At 41.3% G+C, this 20676-nt stretch overlaps 2 long non-coding RNA genes across 5 annotated transcripts; both read right to left on the bottom strand.

Annotated features, from left to right (window-relative positions):
* Nucleotides 1-273: 273 nt before the first annotated feature.
* LOC137865279 (uncharacterized) lies at nt 274-3993 on the bottom strand. The gene is made up of 2 exons (XR_011101854.1): nt 3612-3993; nt 274-2773 (listed from the first exon to the last, which is right to left on the bottom strand). It is a non-coding gene; the product is annotated as an uncharacterized lncRNA (long non-coding RNA).
* Nucleotides 3994-6653: 2660 nt separating this feature from the next.
* LOC137865276 (uncharacterized) lies at nt 6654-19830 on the bottom strand. 4 transcript variants are annotated; one of them, XR_011101846.1, is made up of 6 exons: nt 19672-19830; nt 13337-13509; nt 11284-11352; nt 10929-11057; nt 10287-10331; nt 6654-9115 (listed from the first exon to the last, which is right to left on the bottom strand). It is a non-coding gene; the product is annotated as an uncharacterized lncRNA (long non-coding RNA). The 4 variants fall into 4 exon arrangements; XR_011101847.1 differs by having other exon boundaries at nt 11279-11352; XR_011101848.1 differs by lacking the exon at nt 11284-11352 and having other exon boundaries at nt 6654-9111; nt 19672-19828.
* Nucleotides 19831-20676: the final 846 nt, after the last annotated feature.

A 20676-nucleotide genomic window follows, 5' to 3' on the forward strand; every position in this document is an offset into this window, starting at 1 on the left:
TATTCAGAGGGTGGCTATGGTGCTCCATTGTTGTCCAGACTTAAGGTCTCTCGAGCCTTCTACATCTTAGCCTCAATCTCCTTATCTAGGCTCCTCAAAAGCCTCGAAATATTCAAGCTTATACAGAAATAAATTGTTATGCAAGAGGTATTCTTGGGTGAAAACACTCAGCATGGGTTGCTTTCTTGTTGGTTTTTGGATGCTTCCTTTTATAATTTCTCCTTTAGGTTTCATCAAAAAGTTGCCACACATGTAAAGACTGCTGACCCAGTGTCATATGCTGCTCACCCTAGGAGTTTCAAAGTGCCTTTCCACACATGAAATATCGTTTAGAAGATAAAAGTAGCCTCAGCAAATCTATAATCCCTTCAGCCATTCCCTGTAACACTCAATCCTGGCTCCCTCCACAAATATGCAAAAGCAGCAGAGCACCTTTGCAGGATGCTCAAAGAAGCTGGAATTACATTTAATAAATTATAGCGCACACGCCTGTATTTCCCCATACTTTTGCTGATTAACTGTTAGCGGCAACTGTGTTTAGAGGTACTCCAAGACAAATTGGATGCTGATTTACTTATTTTTTGACACTACACAATTAGGTATTTTCAGGGAAGATGACAAATGCATTAAAGCAATTCCATATCCAAAAATGAGACCTATAACCATGAAAAAAAGAGCTATGGTACTCTTGGCTCTTTTATAACAGATCATGAATAGCTAGGAGAGGTTTTATTTATGTCACATGTATACACAAGATTTATGCTTGCAATTAAGTTTCAGTGTAAATTAGACTAGCCTGTGTGTCTGTTTAATTGCAGGTGCAAATCAACTCGTTAAAACATCTTTTTCTCCCCCGCTTGGGTTTGTAAGCAGTTCACATCTGAGCTCCAAAACTCTGCATATATTTTGCAGGTGACAATTGTGCCTAGAAAAAGCAACATAGACCCCAGCTCTCAAATGTTCAGCTAGTAAGTGCTTCCTTCTACATTTTAATTAATATGGTTATTCACTGAAAAGTCCTTTTTGTTAGGTTTCACTACATAAATTCCCTCAATTTTGCACATCAAGAGAGTAAACCAAATCCAAATATTGATATATGCTGAAACTACAGATACAGCTGAAAAGGTATCTTTCTTTTACTTGAGATTTTCCAATTTCTAAGCCTGGTGTTATGTGACAACTTTAGCATGAACAATCTTTATCTCTGTGCTAGTTAATTGAGAGAGGTCAGATTACTTCAAGGAGCCAATCACTTCGGGGTGGGGGTTGCTGTAATTTAGGACATCAGGAATTTTGACTCCAAGAACAATTCTTTTCAAACTTTTCTTTTCATCTCCAAGATTAACTTTTAAATTTGCAGGGAGGAACAAACCCGAAACACAGAAGAGATTGGCAGTCACCTTGAATGTACTAAAGACTGACCAAAGAGAGGGAAAAAATTGCAATTTCCTTTATTTACTAAGCTTGCTCCATTCCTGATTGTGTATGACTTGGCAACGATATATTGATTTTTCAGGAGTTTCTTTTTACAATTACAAAAGAAAACAAAATTACTGATTGGGAAGGAAAACTTCTTTGTTCTGTTTTGTAAAGGAAACAGTTTTTTGTGTGTGTTTGGGAGAAATAGAAATGCATTAAGAGAATAAAAAGAAAAAGATGATGCTACAGGAATCAATACAGAATTAGGTGAAAGAACATTTTGTATGTTTTTAAGAAAATCATTTTTCATATACTAAATACATTTGCAGACTTGTTTCCTTACAGTCCTTCTCAAGTTGCAATTTTGAGTCTGAAGCAATAGACTTCCTGGTAGGTTTTAAGATGGAGATAATCCTTTATGTAGTATTATTTTGGGAAAAGCAAAAGATTAGAAAACTTGGACTTTCAGAGACCTGAAATAATCTTAAGAAATGCACATATATTTATCATCCTTACAGCTGTGTCAAAGAAAGTATAAAGTTGTCACTGCCCAAGGGTTGAAAGACTTGATCAGGCATCATCAACTTGCAGGGCTTTCCCTCAAAATGAGGCAAAGAAGGGAACTTCATGTGGCGTGGCACATCAGGTCTCAGAAATGGCACAGCCACCTACAATAAGCAGTGAGCAGTCTATCACCTGCATTTCCTCTGCTATTTTGTGCAGTCAGTACGCTCAGGACTGTATAAACACAGAAGAGGACAAAGATGCAGTCAGGAGACCTGGTGTTTTCTCTCAGGGTGAAGCTACAGAGTAAAGATGGGAGAAGACTAAAGCCTTCTCCCTTGGGTGGCAACAAGACTTTAGATGGGTTTTCTTGTTCACTGAGCCAAAGCCTCCCAGTTTAGCTTGGTAACATTTAGTATCAGCCCTAAACAGCAGCACAGCTAGGTGCTCCCACCTCTTTTGTTCTTTTTATGCTGCATTGGCTGAAAAATAGCCAGTAAGGAGTTCATAACTCAGCTGGATTATTTCCTCAGACCACAACCACCAAAACAAACAAAAAAAATCTCATGGGTCCAGCAGCTGAGGAGGAGAAGCATGTGGGGCTGGAGCAGGCTAGGTATGAGCTGCAGCATCCTGCCACATCTCTGGGACAGATCTGGCGTAGCAAGGCAGCAAGCATCAACCAGCACAGAAAGGACCCAGCCAGAAAAACTCCCATCAGATTCTCTCACTTTTAGCAGGTTCTCACCAGCATGGCTGCAGTCAGGACAGGATTGGGTCTCGTATCCAGCAGTACTTCTGAGTAAGCCGTGCAGGATTTTATTTTATTGCTACTAATGTAATTTCACCTCTAGGAAAGGGAAATTAGTCAGCAATTATAAGCCATTCTGAAGCTCAATTAATGCATTCTGTAACCCTCTGAGAAAGGAGAGAGGTCTGTTGGATGCCCAGGGTGTATATAAGTGCTGAGAATGTCTCTCTATTTTCAATTCCATTGATAAGGCTGTGTCTGACTGCAGTCAGATCAGTTGGGATGCAAATCTGCAGCTCCCCCGAGCAGGATCAGCTGTGTGTTAGCCTTGGTGCACATTATTTCAGGCCCTGCCTGTATGAATGGAGTTGCTTCAGCACAAGGAATTTTGCTGCAATAGCCTGGGGCAGCCATACACAAACAACCAGCCTCTCAGGAAGAAATACTCTGAATGAGTAACCCAGGATACAGTTTCCTGGGCTAGGGTGGATTTACCTCAAGTCATGGAATTGTATAGTATGGGCACTACCCCCTCCCCCCCGTTTTTTTTTTTTTTTAATAGTCTGCTCTATCTTTTCCCAGTGAGGTATTGGGGGTGTTCCTGGGGTTAAACAGCTTTTTGAATATTTAGATATCTACAGAGATTTATCTGCAGTGACATCAAAATAAGGTGTTATGTAAAAACTCACAAGGAATTTGAAAATTAGTGAAACAAAGAAAGGATCAACAACATCTGAAGCCCACATACATGCCATAGTGCAGCCCCCAGGTTTGCTTTTCCCAGGGGTGTTATAGGCTCCCCCCCAGTCTCTGCACAGCTCTGGGCTGAATTTGCACCACTGAAAACCAGAAGCGTACTTTGTTTCTTGCTAGTTCACCTAGCAAAAGCACATTACTAATACAAGAGGGGAAAACAAAAAAACACCCATAAAATCACCTGTGTAGTCTTCACAAATCCCTAAGGAAGGTGATCTCCAGACCTTTTGGGACACATCTGCAGCCAGAGAAAAGCACCTTCACCCACCCTTCAGCATAGTCCCTAGTAAGGGACCCTCTAGGGCCTGAGTGTGGGTATAAATGGGCTCCAACATAAGTGGCATGATGCATAACAGCTGAGCTCTGGCCCCAGCACCAACAGCCGTCAGCTGCTCTCCCACCTTGCTCCCTACTTTCAACATTCATTCAAGAAACACTGATTTTATTAAGTCAAGCCTTATGTGGAATTCTATGTTATCTATAAAACGTTGTGGAAACTCCATCCATGCATTCACAAGAAAAGAGGGAAAAAGTTTGAATATACTTGAGGGTATATTTCTGAACATTTCTGTAATTTTGGGACTCGACTTTTACATGGCACTTCAGCTGATGGCACTTCTGAAAATGAATGACTGCTATTCAGAGCACTCAATGTTGTATCAAGCAGTTTCTTGATAGGAGCTGTTCGGTTTCAGGTTACTAACTCCCACGATATTTGATGTTTCATTTAGAACTGGAGTTCCTAGAGAAACAAATGGTTGTATGAGAAGCCTTTATTCTGTGGATCTGTAAAGTAATCTTAAAACACATGATAACAAAGAAAATCTTGAAAATGTGGGGTCTCTGTGGGGTCACCCTAAGGTCACAACCCCCAGAAAGTAAATAGAACATTTCATATATTTTTATAAATCTCAGAGGGTTTATTGTGGAGTTTTTTGGGAAATTGAAGCTAATACCTGCACATTTTTTTCTTCAAATACCTGTGAAACAGAATGCTATGTTTGTCTCACCATTATGTGAGATGTATTCATTCAAATCCAGTGCATATTTGGTTTTCCAGATACTATCAATGATATGTGAATAAAAAAGGCCCAGGAAATCAGATTTCGGGCTGATGGCAATAGGAGCTTCAGCCTCTTTCTGCTTTTAGTCTGATGATCACAGTGGGCAAATAGATGGTGGCAATACAATTTGGAACAGGTATTAAAAATAAGGAGAAGAAAGCTCTGGGGAGCCAGATGGCAGGAAGTGAAGTAATGGGTAAATAAAAAGAAACAAGCGCCCTGACACGGGGGAAGAACAGCACGTCACCATGATCGATTGGCTCAAAGTGACAGACTCATCGGACATAGAAAGATGCCTCAGCAAGACGGAGTTTAACTAAGTGGGCAGATCCAAGGTCCCTAGCTATAAAGCAGATTTGCCAAATTGCCTTTGATTTATAATATTTATGAGCTTAAAAAGGATGTAAAATATTTGTACTTTTTTTTTTCTTCTTCCCCCAAACAGAATAACCATAAATAATGCAGGAAAAGCTGAGTTCAGCAGTGTGGGAAGCGGCACCCACCTGAACGTGAGATGATGAATGTGAGATTTGGGCATGTGGCATCGGGTCTGTGTGGAGTGAGACTTTAACGACAAATCACAGCATGCAGGGCAGAAAACTTTTATCTAAGTAGCCCGATATTGCTGTGCTCATCATCTCTTGTCTCCTACAGACAGAATCCTTCTGCAGGGCGTTTGCACAGTACCTTCCCTGCTGTGTCCGAACACCAACACTTGATTTGAGACCAGCAGAAATTGCTGTGTGGGACTAAAAGGGGGGAGGTCCCTATCTAGTTCAATAACCACTCTTGATACTGGACAGCAGTGGATGCTCAGAGCAGACAGTGTAAAAGACCTTGCATTAAGTTGATGCAAGATAATCAGCCACCACATTAGGTTTCATCTTGACCTGAAAATCAGAGTATAGATTAGGCTGTGAAGCCTGAGGTTAAACAACCCTTGCAGAAATGCTATTAGCAATTACAGTTAAACAAAGATAGTTCTGTCATCCAGTCTGCGCATGAAACTTTTAAAATCCTTGTCTCTGTGGCCATGAGTCCCACAGTACTATAAATCACTTCACAGAAAAAAAGCATTTCCTATGAATTTGCTGTCTAACATAATAAAATATCTCTTGAATGTCATGTCCCCTTTTTATGTGTCTCTCTTGAAATTTTAAATTATTTTCCTTCCTGCTGGAGTCGGGCTATTGTTTCATCTTTAAAAGCTTCTTGCCTGATTTTCAGAAGTGCTGAGCACCCACAAATGGAGTCAATGGGTTTTGTAAATGTTCACAATGTTTTTCAGACCAAGGCATATTCTTTATGTTTAGCCAGTTCAATGATGCTGTTGATTTGAGGATCATACCTAGGGAATACATGCTTCATGAAAGGATATGGGATCTGCTCTGAAGAAGCCTTTAAAGAATTAAAACCAAAAATGGATCCAAAATCCAGTTGCTGGTTCTCCAGCTAACAACTTACCTTCTGCAGCCCTAAGCAGTATTTAATCTTCTGAAGAATAATTACTGCTTGTAAACATGTTAGCGAGAACAAAACAAGATTGGCCGAGAATCCATATGTTACAATTATTGGGTCTTGCTGTGGTAATGTGGGTGGGCTGAAGGCTGAATTTTCAAAGAAAAGATGCACGGGGAGAGAGAGAGCAGGAGTGCAGTTGAACCAGGCGCAGCGCTGAGGCTGTTCTGTATCTGAACTTACTCAATGGAAGTAAAATATTTTGCTTATAAAGAATTTTCATAAACATGTCTTAGGATGTGTATTAGAGGTACGTCTTAGGATGTGCATTAGGAGTAAGCTAAACAAGATGGTATAAACACAGGAATGGCCTGTAATAGGAGAATGAATGGCCTGCCTCTGCTTCCTCCAGCAGCCAGCGCCCAGGCTGCTGCACGACTGCCTCCACCTCCTCCTTGCCAAGGGCACCAACCTGCACGGATCTGGCCCCTTGGCCAGCGTTTAAACCCAGGAGATGCCTAAATACAGGAGCACGTGGCCAATTTGAGGGTCCCATTTTTAAAAATGTTTTAAACTTGCTATAGCATGAAGTTCTCTTCAGCTAAAATGAAAAAGGGCAGAGCTACCTCAAGGGATGTCTCGATGCCAAAAATGTCTAAAAGTTTCTCAGCCATGGAAAGAAGAAATCAAATGAGCAAGGAGATTTTTAATGGGTTTACTGTTATGTGGGTATCCAAAGCATCCTGCCAAGATTTTAAAGGCATTTGAGCATTGGCAGGTACAGATAAGCAGGTAACAGGGCATTCACAATAGTCCAGGCAGGGCAGGTGCATAATTCCCATCAAAATTCAGAAACATCTCAAAATTTGTTTCCCTTTAATTTTATCTTCCAGTCTCAATACCCATTAAACCCCGACTTTGGCAAACCTCAGCTAGGAAAATCAGATGGTCAGCATTTAAAATCTGATAGATGCCTAAATATAGACTCTAATGCCTAATTTGAGACTTCCACTAAACTTGTTTTAAAACTACTACCACATCTAACCTATATAAAGGCACAAATGCATGCAGAATAATAATAATTGAATTCAAATGCTTTCATCCAGATAAAGTGCAGCAATTGAATTAAAATCTGCAAGGATTTTTGGAGCCAGGGTGGACAGTGTAAGTTATAATCAAGTTTACTGTATAAAGCACTAATTATACATCCATGGTATTCATCAGGCTAAAATGTTTCCTGTATGATGCAAAAAAGTATGGTAAAGATTAAATTAATCACGCATTTTATAGATGAAACTATGTTTCTAATATTTTGTAACTAACAATAACTTTAAAGAGTGACTGTAAATATATAGTGTTTTGGAACCTTAAGAGATTAAAATAAATAACATATGGACCCAAATCATCTGTGAGGCCTGTATTACGGTTTTGCTAACATCACTTTTAAAAGTACGATACTTTACTGACAAGTAAGGCTAGCAAAAAAGCCAGTTCAATATAAGCTCAGTAATATTGGCTAGAAAAGGACTTTTTACTAGTGAAACTGGGAACGGATTTAAGCTAAATTGACAACAAGCCAATACAGCCTGTGCTAGCAAGGCTCAATGGTACTGAAGCAGTACGGTGTCTGGCGTTGCTGCTATTAGCAAAAGTGCAAGGAATAAATAGCTGTGCACTCTCAGCTGTCAGCACTATCCATTGAAATGATACAAAATAGGTGAGAAAAAAAACTTGTTTTATCTAACTCCCACTTCCGTATTTGCACCTCCATCCCTGTGCTTTCAAGCAGGTTGCATGGCTGGGAAACTCAGCAGCCTGCCTGGCGCAGCCAGATGGGCTCCCTTCACAGGGTGGGCTCCTGCAGCCAAGGCAGGTCCCCTTGCCCCATAGAAAGGCAAGTCGTGAACTTCAGCACAGTCCTAGCGAGGACAGACACGGTGCTCACTTTCTCTGCCTCATCCTCAGCTGTGCGCTAATGTCATTTCCTCATCGTGGGCAGCTTCTGGGCAACATGTGACAAACACATTAGAAGAGGGGGCTAGTAAATGAAAAAACCCAAAGGTTGTTTTCTCGACAGAGTAATTAATTTCGACTATTATTTTTTGAAAGGGTGGCTCCACTCTGTTCTATGCCTGTGGAGAAAGCTGATGAAGGGTAACAGCAGCTGTGGAAAGCATTCACACTCCGATAGCATGGCTGTGGCATCCCCAGTGAAAGCACCACCATGTAATGAACAGGGAATTTCCATGTGGTAGTAAACAAATAATATTCTATGTGAAGTGTGACTTCACTCTATGTGAAGTCACTCTTGTACTACTTTTCTTTTTCTTTTTTTACCCCTTCCCCTGTTTATTTTGTGGCCTCAGACTCATTAAGCTCCCCTTTTTGTCTTTCTGCTTGGTCTCATAGGCTGCATCACTAACAACTTGGTGCTATTTAGTTTTATTTGCTCTTAAAATGAACAAGGCATTCTTAGGATGTGTTATGTGATACTACTGTTTTGTTACTTCCCCTGGATAATAAACAGTCTGGAAATTAATGATTTATAAAGGGTTAGTGTTTGTGTGACAGAAACTAGGACAAGTGGCTTGACTCTGATCCCGTTTGTGCCTGTAACTCCAAATATTTTAATGAGTCACTTCTAATTTACATTTATTCAGAATCCTGTCCAATGCACTTCTTTTAACCCAAACAAGTCACACAAACATTTAGCATTAATGCAATGGCCACTGATGAAGAAACCTAGTGGAAGTCATCACTATATTTTCTTTGCTATGAAATATACACACAGCTGAACTGTGTTACAGAGGCACAATTCTGCACGGTAAACTCCAGTCAAGCCTTGTTTGTTGTACAAATAAGCTTCAGCCCTCCAAGATTTAGGAGGACGCGGTATCAGCCCCTTGCACAATGCTGCTGGGAGGCTCTTCTCCCATGGGCTCAGCCGTCAGCTGCACGTCACAGGCTATGACCAACCTTATCTGCAGTTTCATGTTACAGAGACTTTTGAGGCTGTTGTGGTTTCCAATAATCCAGGAATCCCTCTGCCTTTTTTATTTTTTTTTATTTTTTTTAACTTCTCTTCTCTGTACCACAGTCCTTTTTGTGTTGGTCCATCTTCTTGGGTGACCAGTCTGTGATCCACTTCAGGGATGTGATCTAACTTAAACAGTAAAAAAAAAAAAAAAAAAGCAGGTGGAGAGCCAGCTTGGGAAGGGTACTGGGGAAAACTGGGGAAGGTATAACTGGGCAAGAAGAGTTTAGGCCAGTCCTATCACCAACCCCTTTCTGTCATGAAAGCTTGAATCATAGAACCATTAAGGTTGGAAAAGACCTCCAAGATCATCTAGGCCAACCATCCCCCTAACCTCCCACTCACGGATGCCACAGATATCCCTCTGAGCAGTTATCAAGCTGTGTCAAATGCAGCCAGGAATATACTACATAACACAGAAGGTTTGATCTTGCAATAAAACTTAATCACCTATTACTGTAAAATGGCATTACACTGAAAAGATAAGCTTATTCACATCTGCTTGTGTCCTTGAGTACAATTGCCTGGTCTTGATTTAGCTTTTGTCGAACTGGACAAGCCCTCCCCTGGCTGTATATAGAATATTCTCTATTTAATGGGAAGATACTCAAGCATACCCTTAATAAATAAAAATGAGTAATTCTAAGTGATGCAGCAAAAATTTTGGAGGTCACCACTAAAAATCAAGCTTTGCTAAGAATGCCTGTTGCTCCAGCTGAATTGTGGAACAACTTCATGGACTAAGAAAAGATTCCTTTTATAAGCTGTGCACCTGCACAAATGTCATTAAAATCCAAACAGAAATACTAGAAAGCAGTTCTCATGCAAGCTCACCAACACTTTCATGACACACGTATAAGTCCCAGGCTAAGCACGCGGGATATATAACACCCTCACACAATGGGCTTTTGTTAATGAGCTCAGGAGAGGCTCCAATGTAATTTACCATACAATGGCGCAGTGTGAGAGATGTGCAAATCTGTAAACACCCCCCCAGTGTTTTCTGGGTTTGAAACAGCACAGTAAGATCACATAACCTAAACTGCAGATGTAGGAGCAGAATGGGCATTTCAGCCACCCCCAGCTCCATTACTGAGACTCTGGGTCAATGTCTTTAAAATACTTCCAGCGTCATGGATCAGTGGCTACGTGAAAAGGAATAACATGAGTATTACGTGTGGGGTTTTGCTCGCATGCACCTATAAAGCATGCTGTAAGGCTCATGTCTCTCATGGACTTCCTGAGAATGGCACACGAATGGGGGTCCCTCTCTCATCGCCCTTTTCTGCAGGAAACTCACCGTAGGGAGACCTGAACAAACGTAGGAGTTCTGGAAGCAAAATGCCTGGGAATTGAAAGAAGGAAAGGTGTTATGAAAATTGTAAATCATTACTGTATTTTTCTAGAAGATTAATGTCAGATCCTCAAGAAAAAGGCATGTCTACAGGCTGCTAATTTATTACCAGTAAAGCTTGATTTAATAAACTTGTGGTAAATATTTTCTGCTTTTAAGACCCTTTAAGGCTTCAAAGCCTCCCATTTGCTTTAGGTCCCTAGGGATGTTGGTGCCAATGAGACATGTTTCATTAATTACGTTGCACAAATAAGCCAAATATTGCACAAATGTGTGTAGCAACATCGTGAGGAATGCAGCAAGGACTCTGCCCAGCTTCACACAGAGCAGAGCCGCCCAGCTGGGTGCTCTTTTGAAGAGCCACGGCCTGAAGCACATGCCTGGGACCTGTCCACACCCCAACGTTTTATTTTACTGTTTGGGCCAGCACAGAACTGCCAATAGATTTCTCTCTGGAATCCCCAAACACGCCTTTCCCTGTGCGTGGCCCTATTAAAATAGGAATAGAAAGAAAAAAGTGTGCTGCAGAGACATCACAGATCCCTCAAGTCTCATTCAGTTGGGAATTACGCAAATGTTGTGAGGTACCAGAGGATGTTGAAGCCTGAGGTTACATCCCTGTAGCTGTCTTTTCCTGGCGCAGACTGGAGCAGGGCTTCTTGCTGCAAGGAGCCTGGAGGGGAGATGTGCTTGGGTCAGGTTCACAGCTCTTCGGTGCTGGGAAATGAAAATAACAGTGATATGAGTGAGTCTGCTGCAAGAAAACTGAATATACCAGGGAAAGGGAAGAACCAGAGATGTTTCACAGCTATTAGTAAAAGGTGACTGAAGCCACATGGTGACTGCACCTTTCAGAATGAGGACTGTCACAAGAACTACCAGCAAGATGATTTTCCCAGAAGGGCACACTGGATAGAAATTCTTATTTTGATTCTCACCTTACCTTTTTCCTTGCATAACTCACACACAGACCGGCAAGGAGACACGTCTTGTCTGGGCAGGTGAAAGCCTCCTGTTAAACAGGCAGTCAATAAACTTTAAAGCTGAAGATAAACTTTGACCAGTCTCTCTCTAAACCACCTATCCCCATAGCCTGTATTTTCATGGTAGCTGAGAGGGAAAATGAGCAAAAACTCTACAGTAATTGGAAAATGGGAAGATGCTGTTTGACTGGCTGGACACGAGCAATTACAAGAGCACACTGAAGCACTTACAGCTGAGGGAGGCCTTAAGAGCACACGTTGACAGTGTGCCATATGTCAGGGCGCGTGCTGCTTTATATTACTTGGTGCAGCTTTGTGAAGGAACTGTACTTGGCTTGTATATGAATTTTAAATGAATTGTTAACACATTTTATGAATCTGGTAAAGGGGTGCTGAGGTGGGAGAGCGCACATGTCTATTCTGCAAGATGGAGTAAATAAATCATGACTTTCACAAGATAAAACTTTATTGAGCAGCAATAAACAACAGAAATACTTCTAGCAGCATTTAAAGCCACGTAAAAGAGAGCACAAAGGGCTGACTGCCTCGAGTACATACGCTTGTAACAGCTTGCATAGCACTGATGAGAGAGAAGGTGCTTTGCTGGAGGAGGGGGGCACAGACCTGTCTGGGGGGATTGCACACTGGCTGCTGTGTTGTAACTTCCCGAGCCTTTGGTCCCCAACACCTTTCAGCCTCTGCATTTGTTGCTCACAGCACCTACAACATTTTGGTACCTTTCCCTAGACATAACCCTTCTCTCACTTTGCCTTTCCCCACAATAAATTCCCCTGCTCCTTGTCCCAAGTATGGGGACAAGGACACTGTGCCCACTGTGCTGCCGTCCTGCCTGGATCCACACTGAGCACATGGAGAATGCATCCTCCAGAATAACACACTCAAAGCCAGTAAGCTGACATTTGACCAAAAAATAAGGAAAATTCCTAACTTTTAATCTTAATGTTCTTCATACAAGTACCTCTATGCTTGTTAGTGTATTTGGCCATTCATAGTAGAGGGGGGTAAGAACCATCTTCTGGGTCCTCTGCACTAAGGGATGGGCCCAGGAACATCTTGGGCAACATGTATAGAAATGGCATCCCAAATTTTTCTTAACGTGCAGGTGACTGACGTGTTGCTGCACATGAAGCATTAGAGAACCAGAGGAGAAAACTGCCTGAATTGGTATCAACACGCTCTGGCAGCTACCTCACTTGTGTGGTGTGGACCAATGTCCTACCATAAAGAAGAAAGGCACCCTTTTTAGAAGTGTTTGCTCAGCTTTAAAAAACATCAGTAGGGAATTCGGACTCTGAAAAGAGCTCCTTCTGCTATTCCCACAAGGTAATTTATGCCAAATCCTCTCAGACAGCAACAGCTTCCTTCTTTCTGCAGAAAGTGACCAAATAATTTACCTGGACTCTCCAAACTGGAAAACAGTAGTTCTGCATTATTGGCATCAGTGCTGTAGATTTACTTTACCATTTTATTCATGAAAACCTCCAAGTCTAAATTATCAGTTACCAGATTGCTTGCAGGACTACTGAATGCTGTTTGCATCTCAGGCACTCTTTCAGCCTATCTGTTCACAGTGCATTGGTTTATGCTGCTGGAAGCCCCCTGGGCTTGGCCTGCCCTGTCACGGTGGCTTTTAGTATTTGCTTTTGTCTACAACTATCACTACCTATTTGTTAAATAAAACAGCTATGTAAAAATAGGCACCTTCTTCTCTGCTTGTATGTTCCTCTGTCATTTAGAGAAGAAAGGAAGGGGGCTGTGGAGTGGTATTTTGGGAAATGTGTAACATGGTACCTGCCTGAACATCTTCCCCTTCTTCACCCAGCCCTGTGTCAGAGTTGCTCTGGGTTTCTCTTGGAAGTGCACTGAATGAGCCCCCAGCTTCCACAGGCTCCTCACCTGAGTGTGCTGCTGAGACTCGTGCCCTGCAGACACACAAAGCTTGTAGGATCAGCCACAAGACCCATGCTGTCTGGATTGTCCCCAGAGCCCTACCTTTCCTCAGGTCAGCTCCTCCGCTGCACTCTGGCCTGTGCACTTCTCCATCTGTCCCCTGTAAATTCGGCTCTTCACATGCTTCAGACGTTCAACAGGTTTGTTCTGCCCTAGGTGGAAGACTGAGGTCCAAATGCAGCTTGAACTGGGGCCACTGTGGTCTTCCTGCATGGCTGCGAGAGGAATTACAAGGCAGACAGGCAATGCAATGCTTGGAAGTTTTAAAGAGATAGGGCTGATCTCCACTCATTGTGAGTATGGGCAGCTGGGATCAAAATTTATACCAGAGCATTTTCTGTCATTTCTCTGGAATGCAGCTTGTACTAGGAGATAATGAAGAGCCTGTACAGTACACTTGGTGGGTGGAGCAGGCTCTGTACAGGCCTTGTGCGATCGTCAGAAGTAATTTCATTTGACCACCAGGAACATCAACTTTTACTGGGAGGAATTAAGCCAAGTATGAGTATATGCAAAAACACCTCCACTTCAGACATATCGTACCAGTCAAGCCTGGCTGCCCTGCCTTCTTAAAGAGCTTAACTCCAAATACAACTACAGTGAGGGTATTCAAGTTAAGATATTACAATGAGAGAGAACAGATCTCCTTAATCAGGGGATTACTGCACAGAAGGATCCCCCCTCCCCCCAATATTAAGGCAAAGTACAAAAGATACTTATCTAAACTTACCCAAACAGCTTTCAGTTCAAAATCTTATGTAAACAGGTCTTTATAAAGTGACAAATATCATCATGCTTCCCCCAGCACTCAGATTTATCAATAAGTAGTTCACTAAATTTGTATGTCCAACTGTGACCCAATGGAATCAATGGCAACATTTCCACCAAACCTGATGGGACCAGGATTTCAGTATGCAATTTGTGAAATTAAGAACATCAAGCTGTAGGGCTCTGTTTTGGTTTTGCTCCAGAATTACATTCTGTTCCAATATTTTTCTTTTCATAGATACAAGGATGATTATAGCTGGTCAAAACTGGCAAATGAAACAAAACAAAACAAATTTCTCTTATACAAAGACAATACTTTATGTTCCCAGGAAAATTTAATGTTTAATGCTACTACTGCCCTATCCCAGCTCAGGCACTTGGTAAAGAAAATAGTAACTTTCTTCATCCCAAAAGATTCTGGGTTCCCAGAGGAATTCCCTTAAACCTCAGTCTTCCAGAGATAACCACAGAAGAGGAGCAATGAATCACTCCTCTCAGGAAAAAAAGTTTTTTAGAGTAATAAAGGTTTTTTTTTTTTTTTTTTTAAAGGGAAAAAAAAGTCACTTGCCTGATTGATCCCTTTTGGTTCAAGTGGAACAAAACCTCTTACAATGGGACAGCCTTACTTTTCCTCTAGTGTGCTCACTGCAGCCCAATAAATCTGTTCTTTGGTGTGCCCATAATACCACCAGCTGATCAAGGCTCAGCTGAGTGTTGTATGCTCAGTGACAATGTAACAGGGATCCATGCTAAGTAATATCCTATATACATGACAGTAATCCTCCCTCCATACAGGCATTTTTAAACCATCTTGATATAGAATTAAAAGAGAGATGCAAAAAGAGGTGAAATTATTCAGGATATACAATGGAGGAATTTTATTACCAAACTGACTGCATTATAAATCAAGTGCTCTGTAAATGCAATAAAACAATTGTTTAGTCTGCATGATTCATACCACAAACCTCAGTATTCTGTGTTTTGATCTTATTGCAGCAATAAACTGTCTAGACAGCAATTAACAAACTGTTTTTTCTTCAGATGTTTGGAGTGCCTTTGCTGCCTGATCGGCACTCAGAAATACAGGGCTTTTTCTTCTATTCCTATTAATTATCAGGTTGATCAAGAAGCACGGTTAGCCATTCTCTGTAATTGTACAACATTTCTCTTTAAGTGAATTGCTATAGGAAAAATACCAATAATATTGTTTTTCATTAGTACTAAGTAGCTAAGATAAAGATTTATTTTGCCATGGTGGTCTAGAATGAGCTTTAAACTATAATTTATACTGAGAAATAGCATGCCATTTTAGGCCCTGATTCAACAAACTACTTACTCATGTGCCCAACTTGAAGCATGTGAGTAATCCCGGCAGAACATGTGTGTTCAAATTTTGGTGCGTGACTCAGTATGTTCCTGACTTACAGCCAAATAATTGTAACCTATATAGTTACCCCTTATCTTTCACAGGACAAGTGGAACAGTCACGTTGTTTTTTGGTCTTCAGCTTAATGCTTTACCAGTTGGAGGTGAAATATGAAGGGTCCTAAAACCTAGTTGGGAGAAAAGATACTCAAGAAAACCCTACAGAAAAGGACTAAAGATAGCTCCTTCAGATATTCCTTTAACATACGTGATACAATGAAGCCTTCGAAAAATGATAATGAAATTACAGAGGGGTTTATAGAAGGCTAAACAGAACTGTATTTTCCACAGTGGCCATGCAGGTGAACGTTTCCCTTTCAGGAATGATTTAGGGTGTGAGAAGAGGCTAAACGAGGACGAGCAGGGGCTGCAGGACGTTTGTTCAGCACAAACACCGACGCTGTAAACACGTGGTTCCTGTGTGTTTATGCTCACAGAGACAGCTCACACCCCACATCGTCTCCCTCGCTTTGCGAAGCCGATGCAACTCTATAAAATTTAAGGCAGATGAACAGAGACAGTCCCTGACGTTTGCCTGGTATAAAGCAGCCAAGCAGTGTGCCGGTGGCTTCCAGGAGCAGCTGAAAGCTCGACAGCCACCCGGGCCTTGCTGGACAGCTCCTGCCTGGTGCCCGGGAAGCTGGGCTGTGCCGTGCCGTGCCAGCCCATTGCGCGTTCCGCTGGCAGCTGCAAGACAATCCAGATAGAGGGAAAGGTAGCGAGGGTGCTCTGCTTCTGTGAATTTACAGAAAGAATTCCATAGGATTGGCAGTACTTTGAACGCAAAGAATAAATGTGAGGTCTCAAAAGCAAAATGAAAAAATTTGCTTCAAAACTTATTTTCAGAAGTTACTTGAATAATAGTACTTCTTTCAAGAAAAAAATGCAGGTTTTTTAAAAGTGTTTTCTTTTACTCCCTATCTTCACTGTAGAAGGGGGAAATGAGAAAAAAAGAAAGAAAAAAAAGGAAAGAGAAGAAAGGAAAAACTAGAGTCTGATCTAATTTGATCATCCTTTTTATGGAAAAATAATGAATTTCCACTTGAAAGGGAACTTTTAAATGAAATTCACAGAGGTTCACAGTTTTCATTTGCAGTGTTTCTAACACTTCTGGAGTACTGTTTTTTACCTGCAGAAGCAGAATATTTTATCTCCATGTAAGAGAAAATACTGCGGGTCTGCTCCTGGTAAACAGTGCATAAAAGATGCTTGCTGAGCTGACCAGCGGGAGCAATGCGAGTGGTATTTTTTAAGAGAAACAAGGTGTGTACCTGAGAAATGAGATGAAACTTGGGAAACAATTCTTAGAGCATTGTATGAAGTACTACAAGGCATTGAATTTGTTAATAATATCTATACTCCACAGAGTTTAAAAAGGAGTAACAAACCTGTCAGCCATATTATAAGGAGACAGTTCTAGTGCAGATGCTAAGGGCTCAAAATGCCTCAGCGGGTGCCTCAGGTATGTACCTACCTGTTGTTGGCCCTTATTTCATTCAACAAAACAACAACAAAACATACTACCAGCGCGACCACAAACTAGATACTGGAAATGGCTGGAAAAGCTGTGAGAAAGTGTTATAGAAAAATGTCTTTTACTGGTTTTAGAAAAAATCAGAACTCATAGAGGTAAGATTACATCTTTAATTGAACTCCATGGATGTAATTTGGTTACTTTCCATTCTGAAATGATGCCCTAGGAACAGATGTGTTTACCTTGGAGATGATGTTATTTGTAGCTGATTCTATGGTAGATCACAGTTCAAGAGCAGATCACTCTATATTTAGGAAGTTTCCATGGCTTGTCCTGTCATTTCAAGCAGGCCATTTCTGCAACCAATTGGCTGGCACAACTGTGCCACTAGTAAAATATTTAGATGATATTTTCTTCCAGGGGAAAAAAAAAAAAAAGCTAAAAGTGACACATAATGAAGTTTGAGTACACGCACTGAGGGTGAGGCCAGCAAGGAACCCCAGAGCTTCACCATCTTGTTTCATCAAGCAATGTCACAGTAGCTGGGGAAAAGAAGTTTCTGTGATAGGAGGGCACACATCTTACAAGTTATCGATTGAATAATTGATAAGTCCTGCAAGCAGCAGTTGCAGTGGACAAATGTGGATGTCAGGATTTGTCTGCTATATCTGGAAGGGCTGAAGCAGATGGGAGACTGAGTGTGACCCTGGGAAGTGTGGGCACTGCTATACGAGTCAATAAGTGCCCCATAATCCACTGACAAATACTTGCTATGTTTGTTTGGTTTTTAAATTTCAAAGAGTTTTGCTTAAAGAGTTGTACACCATTTATAAAATCCAACTCTTGGTTCAGCTCCTTTTTTTCTTGAAAATAAACTCACTCCTTTGGAAGGCTTGAAAGGGAAGCTTGCTTTCATTCTAATTTGGTTTCTGTCTATTATGTACGAACACTGGGCAGATTTACCAGGGTTGCCCATGAAGACAGACAGACCTGAAGCTTTGATATATTTTCCCTGGAGAAATATATTTGTCTTGAGAGGGAAGAAAAAAAAAAAAAAAGGCACATATAAAGATCTGTGCAGACTTTTCAAAGTTATTAGGAAACATGCCCAGTTGGTCAAATCAAATTCTGAGGATGCTAACCTTGGCAGTGTCCCTTTAAATTAATTTTGCAGTCTGGAAACACACAAAAAAGATGTTTTAACAGATTTGTTATCTGAACAAGAAATAGTGGCAAGGCTGGAGTTTGCTGCCCTGCGTGGCCCGTGTCGTGCTAGGGAAGGAAGTCCCTGAGGGCTCTGTACAGGGCCTGCCAACTGCGCCCTCTGCCACCCGCCCATGTCACCCGGCCTGGGCAAGGAGGACAAAAAGCAGAGCGGCTGGGAGGCTGGTGGTGAAAACTCCTTTGCTTTATGACATTTGCTGGCAGCAGTGGCACATGAAACACAAACACCAGGTTCATTGCACCATGCTGGTGGGGTCTCCTCTGGTAAGGCAGACTGGGAGGGTGCTGAGGCTCTGCCCCCAATCCCCTCTCACAGGATGCCCCTTGGCCTCCCAGCCTCCATCCAACAGCCCAAGAGTTGATGCTGATGCCATGCTGAGCGGTCTTTGCACTGGAAAGGATCAGAAACTCAAGACCCTTCAGTTCTGGGGTGGTGATTTGCGGTTGGGGGCTGCCTGAGGGGTTCTCAGTGATGGACAGTGATGGACAACAGAGAGGCAAGGGCAGGCTGCAGAGGCACAGCCAGGTGGCCACTCATCCCCTTCCTTGAGGGCATGAATCTGCCCATGGATTCTATCCACACCAATGTGCTCCTAAAAGGTGAATCTCTGTCAGGCTTCAGGACATTAGCTCATCTAACTGTGCAACCCAATGAGGCACTACATAATATTCATGAGGATATGCTAGCACTTTCAAAATATATTTTTAAAGACAAATCAATATTTTAAGTCTGATTTTCAGGTTTCCCCCCTCCTTTTTTTTTTTTTTTTTTTTTTTTTTTTTTTTTTTTTAAATCTTGGGCATGAAAACACATTTTCTCTGTCCTCTTGTAATTTTTGCTTTGGCTTTAAAAAATGTACAGAGAGTAAAGGCTGTGCTGATGAGTCTTAGGAAGGTGGGCGGAAGGCAGGGGAAGAAAAAAAAAAAGTGATTTGTCTTTTGTGCTACAGCACTGAAACTGCTGCCTGTAACACTGCAGCCAGGCATGCTTTGTATGGCCAAACAGCAAAATAGTGGCATTGTTAAGCTGGATTGCTGAATTTCATTAGTGTTTCCCTCCCCCCCCTTTTTTTTTACTCAGTGGTAAAATCATGTTTTTACAGGAACACGAAAAAATAGCCTTGTTTAACTATTTTTCAAGATTTTTTGTTTGTTTGTTTTGTAGAAGCACAGAACAGCTTCTGCAAGAGGGAGATGCTGATTCCTCTTTGCTTGCTGTAACTCTTTGACAAACTACATGCAGCTGTTGCATGTTTATTTTTTTCTCTTTTAAATTATTTATTGTTAACTAATACTGGGTCTTTTAAATAAATAGCACTTCTGGCACTAGTTGTGCAACCCAGGAAATATTTAGGAAAATACGAAAAAGATGACCAAAAAAAAAATAATGAAAAACAAAAGCACTCCACAGTCATTTCTTCATGGAAAAAATACCAGGACCACAGAAGTTGTTTAAAACAGAAATATGACATTCCACAAGACTCACCTGCTTTACTGTTTTACTCCAGACTCTGAATTCAGATCAATTTCTTCCAAATGTTCCAACTATTTTCCAAAGCGAGCCTGAACTCACTGAAAAGCAAAACTTGAGACCAGAAAGTCCCCTCTAACTCATGGCATTGCTCACACTTTTGCAGGCAAATCAAGGAAAAAAATAGTTTAACCTGGTTTTGATTGTGAAATCAGGTGATCATCATTTATTTTGATAACTATAACTTTGAGGATTAGCTTTCCTTTAGACTTTGGGGATTTAAGTGGTTAAAAGCCCACGTTGATCAGCCCCTGGCAGAAGGTTGTAATGAATGCCAATCTCCCCAAATCAAGTTTTACATAGCTCTCAATATAGCCTTCGAGAAAGAAAGGCAAAACAAAAGCTTAAAATTTAAATATTCCAAATACGTTTTGTTACATTTTCTTCAAGCTAATGCTGCCAAACAGTGAATCTAATTAACTGGACACAGGAGGGCCTTTATGAATGGAATGTAACATAACCATACAAAGTAATCTTGTTACATTGCAACAAGAGGTTAAATACCACTTCCTGCTATGTAGTAGCTGTTAAGTATAGTATTGATGAAAAATATGCTAATAACACCTCCTGAAAAGAATAGCTTAGTTCTTGTTAGCTAATCTCTGCAAGCTGTTTGGTAAGCTTCTTTTGTGCTATGGTTATATCACATGCACATCAAGCACAACTATTCTGTTATGTCTATCACCCTGTTTTAAACTGCGTGATTGTGTTTTTTGTTTTTTTTTTTTTTTCTCTCTCTCTCTTTTTTTTTTTTTCTCCCCCCATAGGGAAGGTTTACATCTGTATACATATAAATATAGATGCACACAAATAGCCAGCGTTCTGACCTGCTCCACAACACCCTTCCTACCCCCTTCTCTGCCTTCCTCTGCAGGAGCTCAGTATGCAAGGAGCTGCCAGATGTGCTGGTACCAGCTGTAGCACAGAGGAAAGATAGTTTGAAACAATGGCTTGTGTTCA

The sequence above is a fragment of the Anas acuta genome, chromosome 16 (genome assembly GCF_963932015.1).
Source record: "Anas acuta chromosome 16, bAnaAcu1.1, whole genome shotgun sequence".
NCBI lineage: Eukaryota > Metazoa > Chordata > Aves > Anseriformes > Anatidae > Anas > Anas acuta.